This window comes from Panthera onca, chromosome B2, assembly GCF_046562875.1.
Source record: "Panthera onca isolate mPanOnc1 chromosome B2, mPanOnc1 haplotype 2, whole genome shotgun sequence".
Lineage (NCBI taxonomy): Eukaryota > Metazoa > Chordata > Mammalia > Carnivora > Felidae > Panthera > Panthera onca.
The window spans coordinates 90,013,291-90,027,947 of record NC_138343.1 but is presented as its reverse complement, the minus strand read 5'-3'; the positions used below and the strand labels follow the sequence as shown (position 1 = coordinate 90,027,947).

The window sequence follows — 14,657 nt, the reverse complement described above, 5'->3', positions numbered from 1 at the left end:
AGATACTCAAAATAACTGTTGTTATTAGCTCTTGATAATTATGTGATGTCACCCGAAATGCTTTGAAAAGAGAGGAGTGGTTCCATTTTTAACTTGAATTGCTAAATCTTCAAATCCACAAGTTTAAGTATTTACCTTCTCCCCCCTCCAGTTCCACACATTTCTCCAAGCATTGTGCTCTTTGTGGGTGGCGGTTTCTATAGTTTGGTTAAGTCGCCCTGTTTTTCACTGCTCTCACTGTGTACCCTACAGGTAGCTGTGCTTTGTGCTTGGAGGAAGGGAAGCCAATACTTATTGAGTACCTTATTTGTCCCAGGCAAAATGGAAGGTGCTGTACATGGTGCTTTACAGGGAAAAAGAAAGTTCTTTTTTTTTTTTTTTTTAATTTTTTAATGTTTATTTTTGAGACAGAGAGAGACAGAGCATGAACGGGGGAGGGTCAGAGAGAGAGGGAGACACAGAATCTGAAGCAGGCTCCAGGCTCTGAGCTGTCAGCACAGAGCCCGACGCAGGGCTTGAACTCACGGACCGTGAGATCATGACCTGAGCCGAAGTCGGACGCTTAACCGACTGAGCCACCCAGGCGCCCCAAGGGAAAAAGAAAGTTCTAAGAAACCAAGCTTTTATCCAATTTCTAAAGTTAATTTAGTTGGAACCAGTGGTTTGTCAACTTTACCAATGTCAGTAATTATAACTTAAAGTGAATAAAACATGCAACACTGACATTTTTGATGGTGTGCAGTATATTCCCCTTTACTCTGTGTGCACTAGGTGTGGCTGAATCAACAGTGTTTCAGAGAGTATGGCAAACTGCAGTTATTTATTGCATGAATACATGAAGCAGAGGTCTTGGCATCTCTCGAGTTGTTTACAATTTAGTTGGAACTAAATATTTAAGAACTCAGATTAGCTCAGTTCAAACTGATATGGTGCACTTGGGCTATTTGTTGAGAGCACAGAATTCAAAGAAGCTTGAATGGTGGAGCTACCAGGGAAGGGGGAGAATTTAAGGGTTGGAAGCAGAAGTAAGGTCTTTTGAGATGGAACCGTGACATATACTCATTTGTCTCATTGTTTTCTTCATGAGAAAATAACATAACACAATTAGTTTCCTCTTCAAATTAGATTCAGCAGTGCTTGTCTCACTGTTCTCATATGAGCTGGGTTTTCTTTCCTTCTTTTACCTTTATACCCTGAACTTTTTTGTTGGAACTGAATGTGTTTCATCATGATTGGAAACTATTTTCTCTAAGCCTCTTACCTTTCTCAGATTAGTACTGGTATATATTTATTTTGAACGTGTTCACCTAGCCTTAGTTTTAGATATATATATATATGTTTATATATATATGTTTATATATATGTTTATATATATGACTATATGTATGTTTATATATATTTATATATACATACACACTTGTATACATATATAATATATACATATACACATATATTACATATATGTACATATAATATATACATATATAATATATACATGTACATATACACATATATTAGCATCTAAGCATAGAACACAGTTTTTAAAGTTTTGAGGATGTCAGTATTCTGAATGGAATGTAGAATGTTATTGAAATGAATACACAGTGTTGCCACATGTATAATGGTTGTATTTCAAAATGGTTTTTAGAAAGCAAATTTAAGGTACACATAAGGAACATCAGCAGATTGGAGGAGATGGGGGTGCAAAGAACCTGGCTCTTAGGTTCTAGGTTTGCAGGGCCAGAAGGCCTCCTCAGTGCTGTGTTTGATATCATTATCCTACTGCTCTTAGAATATGATGCAGTCTAATCCCTAGACTTTTTAGCTAGATGTTTCAAACCCTGATAACCAGAGGAATGCATTACAAGGTACTTGTAAAATGAGATATGAAATGAAATATCACTACTTTATTATGCATCATAGCATATTAGTTAAGAACCTGGGCTATGGGTATATTGCCTATTCAGATTCCTGGGCTGCTACTGGCTATCTCTGTGGCTATGGATAAATTGCTTAACTTTGTTGCCTCACTGTTTTTTAATCTGTAAAATGTGTAATGTGTAATAATAATATCTATTTCATAGAGTTGTTGTAAGCATTAAATGAAATAGATTCTTGGCCCTGTGCCTGACACAAAGTAACACCAAGTAAATGTGAATTATTAGGGTGAAATTATTGCAGTGAAATTAGATAAAATAATTTCTTATTTAATTTCCAATAAACACAAAATAAATGTCTGTGAGGCTGAAGGAGGGAAAGCATGAGTCTTAGGAAGGCAGAGGGATGCCCAAGAATGAGAAATCAGCAATCATTCTGGTACATCTGGAAAGGATTGTTAGATCCTACTTCCAATGATTAGGACTAGTAAGCCTTGAGGCAGTCATAAAAGTTTTCTTGAGCACCTATTAGGTGTCAGGCACTGTGCCAGGTTCTGGGGATATCAGAATGAATGAGACAGCGTCTGCAGGAAAAGGAAATAAGCGCAAGGACAACCTCTACCCCGGCTTGACCTCCCTATGGGCTTGCTGATGACAGGTTCCTTCCTGGAGGGGAGTGTTTCCATTCACAACTAGAAAGAAGCAGGCCCAGAGTGCCTTGGCACTGTTCAGGTCAACCCTGGGGAAAAAGCTTGCAGGTGTGCTCAGATTCCCTGTGGTTAGATGGTGGGGAGGGAGTGGAGACAGTAAGAGGAGCAGAGCTGCTGGGGAGGGCTGTGCGAGCATGTCTCTCTCTCTCTCTCTCTCTCTCTCTCTCTCTCTCTCTCTCGGGTGGGGGGGGGTGGTGAGGGGGATCCAGACTGGCAGCAGAGAAACTGGCTGCAGGCCAAGGAGTCCATCTTAACTCTTACAAAATCGCTGTTTCCCTGGGTGGAGCCTCTGCATCCCATTAGGTCAGCCAGAGAGAGCAGCTGTGTGTGCCAAGGTGATTTTTGTCCTGTTGGAATGATATTGAGCTGCGTTTTGCTCTGCTTTGAATGGAGTTTTTAAATATTTTGTGGGGTTGACTTCTTTTTTTAAATTTTTTTTTTTTAACGTTTATTTATTTTTGAGACAGAGAGAGACAGGGCATGAACAGGGGAGGAGCAGAGAGAGAGGGAGACACAGAATCTGAAACAGGCTCCAGGCTCTGAGCTGTCAGCACAGAGCCCGACTCGGGGCACGAACTCACAGACTGTGAGATCATGACCTGAGCTGAAGTCAGACGCTTAACCGACCAAGCCACCCAGGCGCCCCTGTGGGGTTGACTTCTAATAGGATTTGGAATCTTAGTGAGTTTTAAATGGAAGAATCACACTAGAGTCAAATAGTCTTTGTACATTTATTATCTTTAAAAAAATGTTTCTAGTGATTTTTAGGTTTTTGTAATATTTTAAACTTTTCTCTTGTAAAGGGTAATCTCACGGCTTTTGCCCTGCCCTGGAGAGATGGGGAGGTGACTGTCAGCTGCAAGTGAAGGGGGTGGGGTGGGAAGGTGCTCTGTTTGCTGCCATATTTAGAAAGGTCAGGGAGTAAGATTCACTCACATTTGAGAGACTGCTATTTTGTGCCAGAGGCTCAGAGAAGCCAAGTCATTTAGCCAATATAGCACAGCTAATGAGTAGTCATGCCAAACCAGAGACAGGACTCCCGAGCCCACCTGATTTCCTCTTTGGCCTGCTGTCTGTAAGTTGGTAACATTGTACTAGGGTGAGTCGTATGTAATTGCCATTTCTGTGCATTAAAGCAGTTCGATAGTGGTGATTTCCTATGATTCCACCTAATATTTGGGAAGTAATGGGACATTTTGAAGAGATTTTGCAAAAGTCTATGGATAGTTTACTACAAGACTTCAATATGGAGTCTCCACAAAGTGACCCAATTGCTTCACAGTTTGGGTGTGCTCAGAACCCAGTCAGCTGCCATGCAACATGCTTAACCCTTGGGCCCAACACTGTGTCCCCCTCACCAGTTTCAGCATCAACAGTTATGATATTTTCGCAAAACAGCAATCCGTAAGTATTACCCATGGAACACTATTTTATTTGGAACATCTAATATATTACCAGGATTCAAATGGACATTGCTGTCTTTACTGGAAGGGTATTTCTCCTTTGATTGATTGCTAAATGGCTAGAGCTTGTGAAAGGATCTCTCTCTCTCTCTCTCTCACTCTCTCTCTTTTTCCTGGGGATTTCTTGTTCAAACAGAATTTGTTGTATCCACATCAGTAAAGCCGTGCTAACATGGGCTGCTGGCCAGACCGTGGAAATAGCCTCATTATATTGAACTGGATGTCATAATGGTACCCATTAAGGTGGGATTCTCTCTATGTTTGTACTTTTAAACCCAAGTCCCTTGCCACTTTTTTACATCTCTCTGAGAATAGCAACATTCTCTGGTAATGCAATCTGAGAACGTGCTGTCTCTTGCCTCCTCCCACTGAGAACCATTACGAAAATAGAATCCCTGGTTCCGAGCATTTTTAGGGGTTATGGCTTGCTGCTGCTCCTCAGTCATTCATTTTACTCTTTGCACTTGTGATGACTATAATGTGTTCTGGTGGCTGAAGGTAAGAACCCATGAGATGTACTTCTTTCAACACTCCCATTAATTGACATTGGTGTCCAAATATACGATGGGAAAAGAGCAGCTTTTTTTCCCCCAAAAAAACTAACCAAATGCAACACAGGGTTTTTCATTTTAATTTTTATAAGCTGTTAAGAGACTAATAGTGTTGAAAGTCATAGCATTTCTATTAGCTGTTGAAATCTTACTGTAGGCCTGGCAAAGTGAAGCATGTGTTGTACTGGATTTGGGTAATGGAATCCTGCAGGGTCCCAGCTCAGGAATGCTGGAAGGATGAAGCCCACAAAGCAGAGGGCAGAGTGCATGTCCGTTTCATTCCTCCAATTAGAGTAGTTAAAGAAATAACAAAATGCAGGGTAGCATTTTATTGTGAGGGATAATTGAAAATCGGGGGGGGGGGATATTTAGATACGCTACATGGTGTTTTACATTATAATCTCTTTTCTATTTGTGTCTCTTCGCAATGGACTCAATAGGACCTCCATTATAAACAAATCTCTATCATTAGAATTAGCTTAATTTCTGTTGCTATACTTAAGAGGATAGTAAGAGATGTTGTAGAGTGTAGTCCTCTCTTCAGCAAATGGGATGGTTTTTGCATTCACCCAGCGAGTATTTCCCCAGTGCCTACTGGGTGCCAGGGTCTATAGGAGGGTTAATGGTGTTACCAAGACAGACAAGGTCCCTACTCTCATGGAGGGTAAATTTTAGTGCGAGGAAATAGACATTACTTATAAACAAATAAATATGTCATACAATGTCAGGAACTGAAAGGAAGAAATCAAGCAGGACAAAGAGATGGGAGTGGTCAGGGAAGGCCTTTCTGAAGTCTCCTGAATGAAGGAAGGGAGGTAGCCATGCTGAGACCTACAAGAAGAGCATTCTCAGCAGTGGGGAGCAAATGCAAAAGCCCCGAGGTAGAAACCAGCTTGGTAAGTAAGTTGATGAACAAGAAGGTCACTGTCACTGCAGCAGAGAGAAGGGGTGAGGGAGAGCACAAGAAGCTGATGCTAGAATAGGCAGGGTCAGACCATGCTGGGTCTTGAAGGCTTTGGGAAGTCACTGGAGTTTTGAGCAGAGGCATGGCATGAACTGCTTTAAGCTATGAAATGGTCATCTGGATGGGGTGGAAAATAGGCTTTGGGAAGGGTAGAGGGTAGAGGCAGGGAGACCAGTTAGAAAATGATTACAATAGCCTAGGTGAGGGAAGATGATGGCTTAAAGACAGAGGTAGGGATGAAGGGTCAGATTCAGGATGTTTTGAGGGTAGACAGCTGGAGTTTGCAGATGGATTGGATATGAGCTGTGAAAACATGAGGAGTCAAGGACAGCATCTGAGTTTTTAGCCTGAGTAATTTGGGTGAATGGTGGGAAGGAGCAGATTCATAGGCAGGAGCAACAATCAAGGGTTGTGTGGAGGGATATTTAGTTTGAGATGCCTGTCATTCATTTGAGTGGAAATGTCAGGCAGGTAATTAAATCTGGGTGTCATGGAGTGGGGAAGTCTGGGCTGGAGATTGGGGGTCATCAATATGGAATTTAAAGCCAGCAGAGTGCATGAGATCCCTTGAGAGTGAGCAATAACTGAGATGCAGCCTGTAGACTAAGCCCTGTAGCTCTCCAGTGTTATGGGATCTGCAGGAACAGGCAGTGTCCCCAAAGAGGCTGAAAGGAAGTGAACAGGGATCAGCATGCGAGTAGTTTGGTGAGATATGCAGTAAGGCTGTACCCTGGGGAAAGTGTGAAGTTTGTCTTTGGAACATCCCCTCCCTTTTCAATAGCAATCCATCTTGTCCATGTTACCCTTTCACCTGATACTTTTAGTTTTTCTTATCCAGAATGACAACTGATCTGGTTTTCAAAGTATGGCCCCTTGACTGGTAGCAGCAGCAACCCCCAGGAGCTTGTTAAAAATGCAGATTGTGGTCTGTACCCTAGAACTACAAATGAGAACTTCTAAGGGGTGGGGCCCAGCAAGCTGCATTTTAACAAACTCTTCAGGGGCTTCTGAGACACGTTGAAGTTTGAGAACCATGCTCTAGGGAAAGGAGCTGAAAAAACTGAATCAATGAAAAATAAGGATGAGGTTTACTCCGTTAACTTTTTCTGAGCCATCTGGCTAAAGCCTAAGAAATAAATATCTAACAGTAGATTTTAAGCATAAACCAGTAGACTATTCTTGAGACATCTTTGTGGGGACCAAGGAAACCTCTCAAGCCACAAGTCATAAATTCAGGCAGCTGCCTATTGTATCTTTGGTAATGAACTCTACTGATAACTATATATTCTGTGTAGTATTATACAAGCTCTCTGACTCCAAATATGAAGGCAATTAAAATTTTGGCATTTTGGTGGGCAATCCAAAATCTCTAATGATAAATCACAACTTATTTTAAAATGTTTAAAGTTGTTGAAACACAACTTATCTACCAGACAATTTTAAATAATGCCTCAATAGCAAAACAAATAATAATAATAATAATAATAATAATAATAATAGAATATCTGTTGAGTTGTGAATTTTTATTCATAAAATACATCTCAAATTTATTTTAGCCATTTAAATAATGGAGTTTAATGTATATTTAGTCAGGCATTACAGTAGTAAGGGCTTAGGGAGATTAGAAATAAATGAATCCAATTAAAGAACACGTCTGTGAGATTTGATATGTCATAGGTATGAATGAACTGTTTGCACAGTAACTGTAAAGAAACCGTTAATGATTAACTATCTAGAAGAGGTTTAATCAAGAATAAATGCTATAGGACGTATTTTAAAATATTTAAGTTAAACAAATGGAGATTTGTGCCTTTGAAAACATCGTGCCATGCCATCATTTTTGCTGTGTTTTTTCCTAGAGAGTTCAAAGCCTGAGGTTCTACTTTTCTATTTGCAGGAATGCCAGTGCCTTTGTGTTGTGTAGAAAAGGGCAGAGCTCTCAAAGGTGCCATGAGGTGTGGCCTTGTGGGGTCTCCCCACTGTATGTGGGAGAGGTTTGGGGACACTTTGGTCTTGAGTACAGAATGCAAATTTCCCAGTGTTGTGGGGAGATTATTTCTTTGTGATGACAAGTATTTTTTCTGTTCCAGGAGTTTGTATGCAGTTGAGAATAGGAGGTGTGTTCTTCTTACCTTCTCTGCCAGTGGCTAGTTTTAGGGTTTAGGAATCAGTTTTGTATGGGTCTAAAGAACTGAGTGAGAAAGCTATTCCTGTGAGAACAGAACCTTAACCAAATATAAGGTGTTAAATAATGGGTTCCCCCATTACTTATCTGCCTTAGGTATTCAAAGAATTCTAAGGGGAACATATATTTGAAAAACAGCAGTTTAATAAAATGACAGTGAAGATTAGGGGAATGGACACAGAGGGTGGGGAGGTGAGAAGGAAAAGAGGGGCCAGAATAGCATGTATGAATTTTATTTTCTATTTGCCTCTTTTTTCCCCCCTAGAAGTGCATTAAATTAGCAGTCTTGACTGTGGAAAAGGAGACTGGCATTTTAAAAATTTATGCCTTTGGTGAAAGAGGCAGCACATTCTGCATTGATTTGTTCAGATCTAACTTTTAAAGACCGACACCTCCCTAACCACCCCCCACCCCACCAACCTCAAGAAAATAAGAAACAAAAAAGCTATAAGATCAGTAGCATTTGGACCCTAGATCTGTGGGATTTACAAATACACCTAAAATTTAGTAGCTGTAGACATAGAATGAATTTTGGAGCATAAGAAGTTAAGTTTTTCAGAACAAAAGATGTAGTCCCCAAAGTAGGGTTACTCCATTTAAACAGTGACAAATATGTCATCTATAACTCGCAGGAAACTAAGCCGTTGTTAGAAACTACATGGCAAGACTCTTTTTTTTCAATTGTAAGTAATAATTTAAGTTATATTATTCAAAGAAGGAAACAAAGTCATATAGTTCACATGAAAGCCTTCAGAGACAGATAATTCTGTAAGGTAGGAAGGGTGGAAAATAGATTAGAAAGTAAGTGAAATGTATAGGCACCAAGAGAGCATATGGACATTTGGACATTTAAAAATTATAAATGGTGTTCATGAGAAGTTGAACCTATGGGAAAAGAAGTTTAGTGGTGTTCTCTCTTCTGTAATTTAATAATATTCATAGAGAAGACACCCTGAAAACACAAGGCAGAGAAACTGGGAGCCATTTCAGTTGGAGGTGAGAATACCTGAATTTTGCTCCAATTAGAGTTTCTTTTTCAAGAAATATTTTTCTGATTATAAAAGTCATACATGTTTATTATAGAAAAAATTAACAATATACAGAGGTATAAAGAGACGATAAAGAACATGTTTAATCTATTTTCCAGATATTCACTATTGACATTTTAATTTTTTGCCTCCCACTACATGTATATGCATATACAGTACATATTAATTTAAAGAGATAATTTTCATTTTATCAATAGTGTTTTTCACATCACTAGAGTAAAAAAAGTTAATGATTACCTAATATTTTATCACATGGGTACACCATAATTAAGTAATGGTTCTATTGTTGGTTTTTATTTGCTTACTTACAATTAAATGTAAGAAATTATGCTAAGTACCCTTGTGTATAGACTTTTGATACTTATCTCTGATTATTTTCATTAGATCTATTCCTAGAAGTGGAATTACTGGATTTAAGGAATGAACATTCTTAAGACTCTTGATAAACACTGCTAGTTTACTCTCTTATCATTGGTATGTAAGAATGCCCATTTATTTCAACTTGTCTTCATTGAGATTTTTTTTGTCATTAAAATAAAATCTTTGTTGATTTGAAAGACAAAAGTGACAAAAAGAATCTGATAGAAACCTTAATTCGCATAGGTTATTACTAGTGAGGCTAAACCTTTAAAAATTGTTTCTCAGCAATTTGTGCATTGTTTACATCCTTTTTATATTTTTCTATTTCAGAGATACTGTATTTATTATCGCTTTGTAGAAGTTCTTTCTCTGGGGGTTTAAAGCACTATTCCTCCTCGCTCTTTCAATACAGTTGCAACAGTTTCAAATAAATGGTTGAGGATAAAATTAATTTAGTATTCCAGTTTGTTTAAGAATCACATATGCCATGCCTGAATTGTAACTTTACAAAAAATAAGTGCATTTTATTAATATACATAACACTAAAACAATAACATATTAATATAACACTAAAACAATAACATGATTTGTTTCTTTAATTTAGGATCTCACAGAATATCAGAATGATCATTATTAATTATAATCTGGGAATTTAAGAATCCCTCCCATAAACTTGCATACTTAGTAGGTATTTTTTTCTTATTTATGTAGAAAGGTTTGCTAGTTTTTTGAATTTTTGGTCATTTGTATTTGAGATGAATAAAAATTTATTGCAGTGAGAATTGTTTTGTTAATCACTTGCAAGTGAGAATCTATTCTCTATAAGATATGGTGCTAGACAGTAAGTAGAGACTATCAAAAGAGAAAGTATTTAGGAGATTGTTGTCAAATACACCATTCACACTGTGTGACAGGAACTTAGGTGTGTTACATGAATGTTAGAGGCAGTGGACAGTGTAGGAACCGAGAGGAGGGAGCAGGAAATCACTGTGGCCTGGGTGGGTAAAGAAGCAAAGTCAGATGCATGTTGTGGCAGGTCTGGACTTAGCTATATTTCAACATGTGTCATGGGTTTGTAGACAGGTATTTCACAATCCCTATCGTGCAGATGGTTGACTTTGCTGCATCTTACCAAAATATTACAGTTTTTTACTGTATTCGTTTTTTTTGTTTGGTTGGTTATTGTTTGCCTATTGTTTTTGGTTGTTTGCCTATTGTTTAGACCTTCGTCTTTGCTTCTTGAAATCACAATGTGATGGTAAACTTTGTGCCTAAGCCATCCCTTACCCTTGTGGTGCCATACACTCCATAGCATGTTGGATGAGACCTACAAAATAGAGGAGAAAGATATTTCTAGGCAGAGGCAGTGTTTATGTAAAACCAAAGACTTTTTGGGAACTACTAAAATCACCAAAGCAAATGGAGAAAACCACAAGGAGCAAACACAAATCCACTTATTAGTATGAGACTATTATATTTCCAAGGGTGCCTTAGCCTAATTTCCCAGCAGATGTCTTAGTTTGTGAGCCTCTCACAGTATGGAATCCTCCTTATCAGCTATCTCTGCTGGGCTCCATGGGAGCCTGAAAATGAAACATAAACTAGGTCTCTCTGCTGCAGAGGTTTACCTAGTGGCCTGGTGGTAACTCTGCCAGAATATAAAGAAGGTCATGCACTTCGTGTGACAGTGATTCTAGAATCCAATTAAAAAGTTTAGTATAAGACGCAGTCGTTCCTACTTAATCCGATCACAGTTTAATGCAATCCTCTGCTTATTGCAGTCAGCGCCTTTGGAGCCAAATCAATTGCATGTCTTTGTTTCCACGTTTTCTTTGGTAATTTGATCACCTACAGCTGTTTTTTTTTTTTTTTTTAAACCTCAATTGGGAAATCTGGCAATATCTTTTAAGAATTGCCACATAACATAAAACCAATAGAGAAACTTCAGAATGACCAGTTTAAAAAACTGACATGACAGAAGCAAAACTTCAGTTGTCTAAAATAGAAGTGCAATAGGATATGGCAGAGTCGAAGAAGAAAAGTTCTTGCAGAGAATCTTGACTCAACATCAAGTGATAAAATACTGTTGATTGTTTATCTGTATAATTATTCCAACTCACCTGAAGGTTGTATGTATGGTTGTGCTGCTGTTGGCATCGTGAGGACACCAGTCTTCCAGTCAAAATGATAGAAATCATATTAATGCATTTCTCTGAAGCTAAAAGCACCTGTTAGTGATATAAATACCTTTTATTTGTTTTGCAAGGGCATCACCCTGAGCTTCCCATATGGCAAGTTGGCATTTACCTCATGAGTGATCATGGCATATTGCTGAAGGAAAGGCTGAGAAGGCCAATGGTGCAAAAATGGCCCCTTTTATTCTATTGGAATTTGAGTAACTCCAAATATGTACATGACTATTATAAAGTTTAGAGTAGACTCAGATGGTTAATTCTGCAAATTGAATGATTTCTGACTGTCCATAATGGAATAAGAGGATTACTTTGGTCTGTGCAAATACGAGTGAGATTGACAAGCTGCAAGTCCTAGTGATTGCAAATTACCTATTTCACATTGCTTTCAGAGCCGAGGTACCTGAGGATGTCTGCAGTTCTAGTACAAGTCATTCAAGGGGGGAAAAATCCAAACAAATGTAAATTGATATCAATAGCCATTTTGAAAAATATGCCAAAGGGCATATGCCACAGTTCCTCTTTTTGATATGCCAGTCGTATCTGGGAGAACAGAGTGAGCTGCCCTAGTGAGGGTAACCTGTGGAGTCCTGAACGTGGTCTGTGTGGCACTTTTCAGGAAAGCTTTAGAAGTAGAGCAGGGCTGTGTCCTGTCCCTCCTTTACTAAAGTCAGCTAAGTCCAATTCCTCACTGTACTCATTCAGAGTCTAAGTGCTGGGCACCCAAGTATTTCATTTTGTCCCTCTCCACAGGCAAACATCAAACAGCTTTACTAGCCATATACCTAACTTTAGAGGATGGGTGTGTGTGTGTGATACCAGAATGTGCCTCACTTCGGGGGAAGGGAGGGCATGTCTGGGTTTGGAGGAGGGAAATGGAACTCATAATGTGATTCCCATCAGCATCTAGACCTTTAATCTATACAAATGAAATAGTATAATAGAATTCTAAAAGTAAAACAAATGCTTTGTTCTTAGTGAATCTGCCATTCATAGCTGCTCTTGGCACCACATCAACTGTACTTGAAATGTCTTTAAGTGGGTATTTTTTTTTATTGTGCTTTTCATCTTAACCCATCTTTCAAGTTGTTAGAGGAATAGCAAGGCTGAGCTCCTCTCAGAGTGTCGGGTCTGTACTGTTCCAAGGTCTCTATTTGCTTACTTAGCAATGAAGAGCTCATCTTAATAAGCATTTTGGCCACACTGCATTAGAGTTTAGAGACTAAGAAGCAACAGAGTGCATTAAAATGAGTTAGAGGTAGAAAGGAAAGAAATACAACATAAGGAAATGTTTGTAATGGAATGTATTACAGTTGCTACCAAAGTGAAACTACTGTCTTGGAGAAATCAGGTGCCAAAAAAGTGCCACAAACTGTGGAGGTGAAGAAATAATACTTAGTATTAATTGAACATTTACCAGGTTCTAGGCACTGTGCTATGAATTTCTCACATAATATTTTTCTGAACCTTAGCACATCCACAGGAGTTATAAAGAGGAAAAAGAGGTCTCGATGGGTTGTTACACAGCAAGTGGCTCAAATTGTGATCTACCTGACCTCATGATCTTTTGCTAAGTTCTGGTGGATTCTTTGTGATATTTTTAGATGTGCATCAAAATATTAATATTTTTTTATCAAGAGTATAACTCTTTTTATATTTGTTAGCATTTTCATGTGAATATGTAGAAATTCAAATCATTTGTTGGTTTTAAATCTTTATTTAAGCCTCTTTGGAGTATTTCTATCATTGGGAACTATGCAAGAATTTTGGAAAGGCTTCTTCAGTAGTTGAGATGCATACTTTGGGAGTCTGATGGTATACAAGAGAAAAATGGAGGAATCCTGGTTTGCTCTCTGCTTCTTGACATGAAGTCCCTGTGCTGAAATGTTGCATTCAAAATGAGTTTTAGTGCTTGCTTCGGCAGCACATATACTAAAATAGGAAGGATACAGAGATCAGCATGTTCCCTGTGCAAGGATGACACACAAATTCGTGAAGCATTCCATATTTAAAAAAAGAATGAGTTTTAAAAATTATTTGGCCATATTTTCAGGGGTGCAATGTTTTTGTCTAAAGTAAGTCTAAGTAAGTCCTGTTGGGCAGGGGCTGAATGGCTATTCTGCTACCAAGTGCCCATTTGACACAGGAGATACCCAAGGATGGAGGCTGTTAGAGCCCACCTTGCACACTGTCACATGCACATGATTTCAGGGCAGGTGGGTCAGGGGACTCACGGCCTAAAGGGGTCTTTGCCATCAGAGAAATACTTCTAGGCTGCTGGTTATTAGCAGTCATTGAGGAAAACAGTCCTTTCTGATTTGTGTCTTTGTCTTCTTCCTCTTCCAAATGTGTGAAATATTGTGCAAATCGCCATTGGAATATAACAGAATATCTCTTGACTCTTGCCCTCTAGGAACTTAGAACCCCTAGGAAAGACTAGACACTGTCACTTGAAAAATAAGGTTGGAAGAAGAAAAAAAGAGTTTCTGGTCCCCTCCCTGTTTCCCTCAGGAAGTGGCCCTGGTGTCTTCTTCATGAGCACAACAACTTAGTCCTTCTGTTCATTGATGTCTCCCCAGGGCCTCCACAGAGACACTCAGTATTGAAGGAATGGATGAGGTTAGAGGCGAGTAGGATTTAAGATAGTTCTTTTTAAGAGGAGTTCTATAGGTATGTGTTGAAAGAGCAGGGGAGGAAAGTATAAGGTCAGTTTGGGGAGAACTATTTTGAGTGAAGTGAAGGGCCATTGAAGGAAAATTTTCAGATACTGTCAGAAAAATAGGTGGGAGGCACATGTTGGAGAGCATTGAATTTCTGTCCAAGCAGTGCCCAGAATCTGTGTTGTGTGTTTTCCTTAGGGGGTGATTAGAGTAGGAAAGTAGACCATCAGTATGATTCAACTTCCCAAGCTTGGAAGGCAAATTACATGCCCATCTTCTAAATTTTTGCTGCTTATGCAGGATAATGTTTTGTTTTTTTTTTTTTTACTTGCACTGAGTTGATGGACTATTTGATATGAAGTCATTGTAATTTGCTGACATATACCACTACACTGTAGTTTGTGGCCATGATATTATTGAACCTGTTTTAGCTGATTTCTATCCCCTGTCACTTGAGGGACTCCTTGCCTGAATTATCCTTTTGCCTTTGCCTGATCTCTTTGTAGAAGAACAAACAGGGAAAAGGAAGAGAAGATAAATGAATGGTTGCTGATCTATGGAAATCTACCAATCACTTTAACATATCTAACTTTATTAGTTTATTACATTTAATATACATATCTTAATCCAAAGGGTATTAAAAATA

The 14,657-nt window shown here is 38.7% G+C and overlaps 1 protein-coding gene and 1 non-coding gene across 2 annotated transcripts in view; both read left to right on the top strand.

Annotated features, from left to right (window-relative positions):
- Nucleotides 1-14,657, top strand: part of SIM1 (SIM bHLH transcription factor 1) — a 69,830-nt gene that overhangs the window by 23,583 nt on the left and 31,590 nt on the right. The window lies entirely within an intron of this gene.
- Nucleotides 13,260-13,363, top strand: LOC132668078 (U6 spliceosomal RNA). Its single transcript, XR_009605448.1, has one exon. It is a non-coding gene; the product is annotated as a U6 spliceosomal RNA (small nuclear RNA).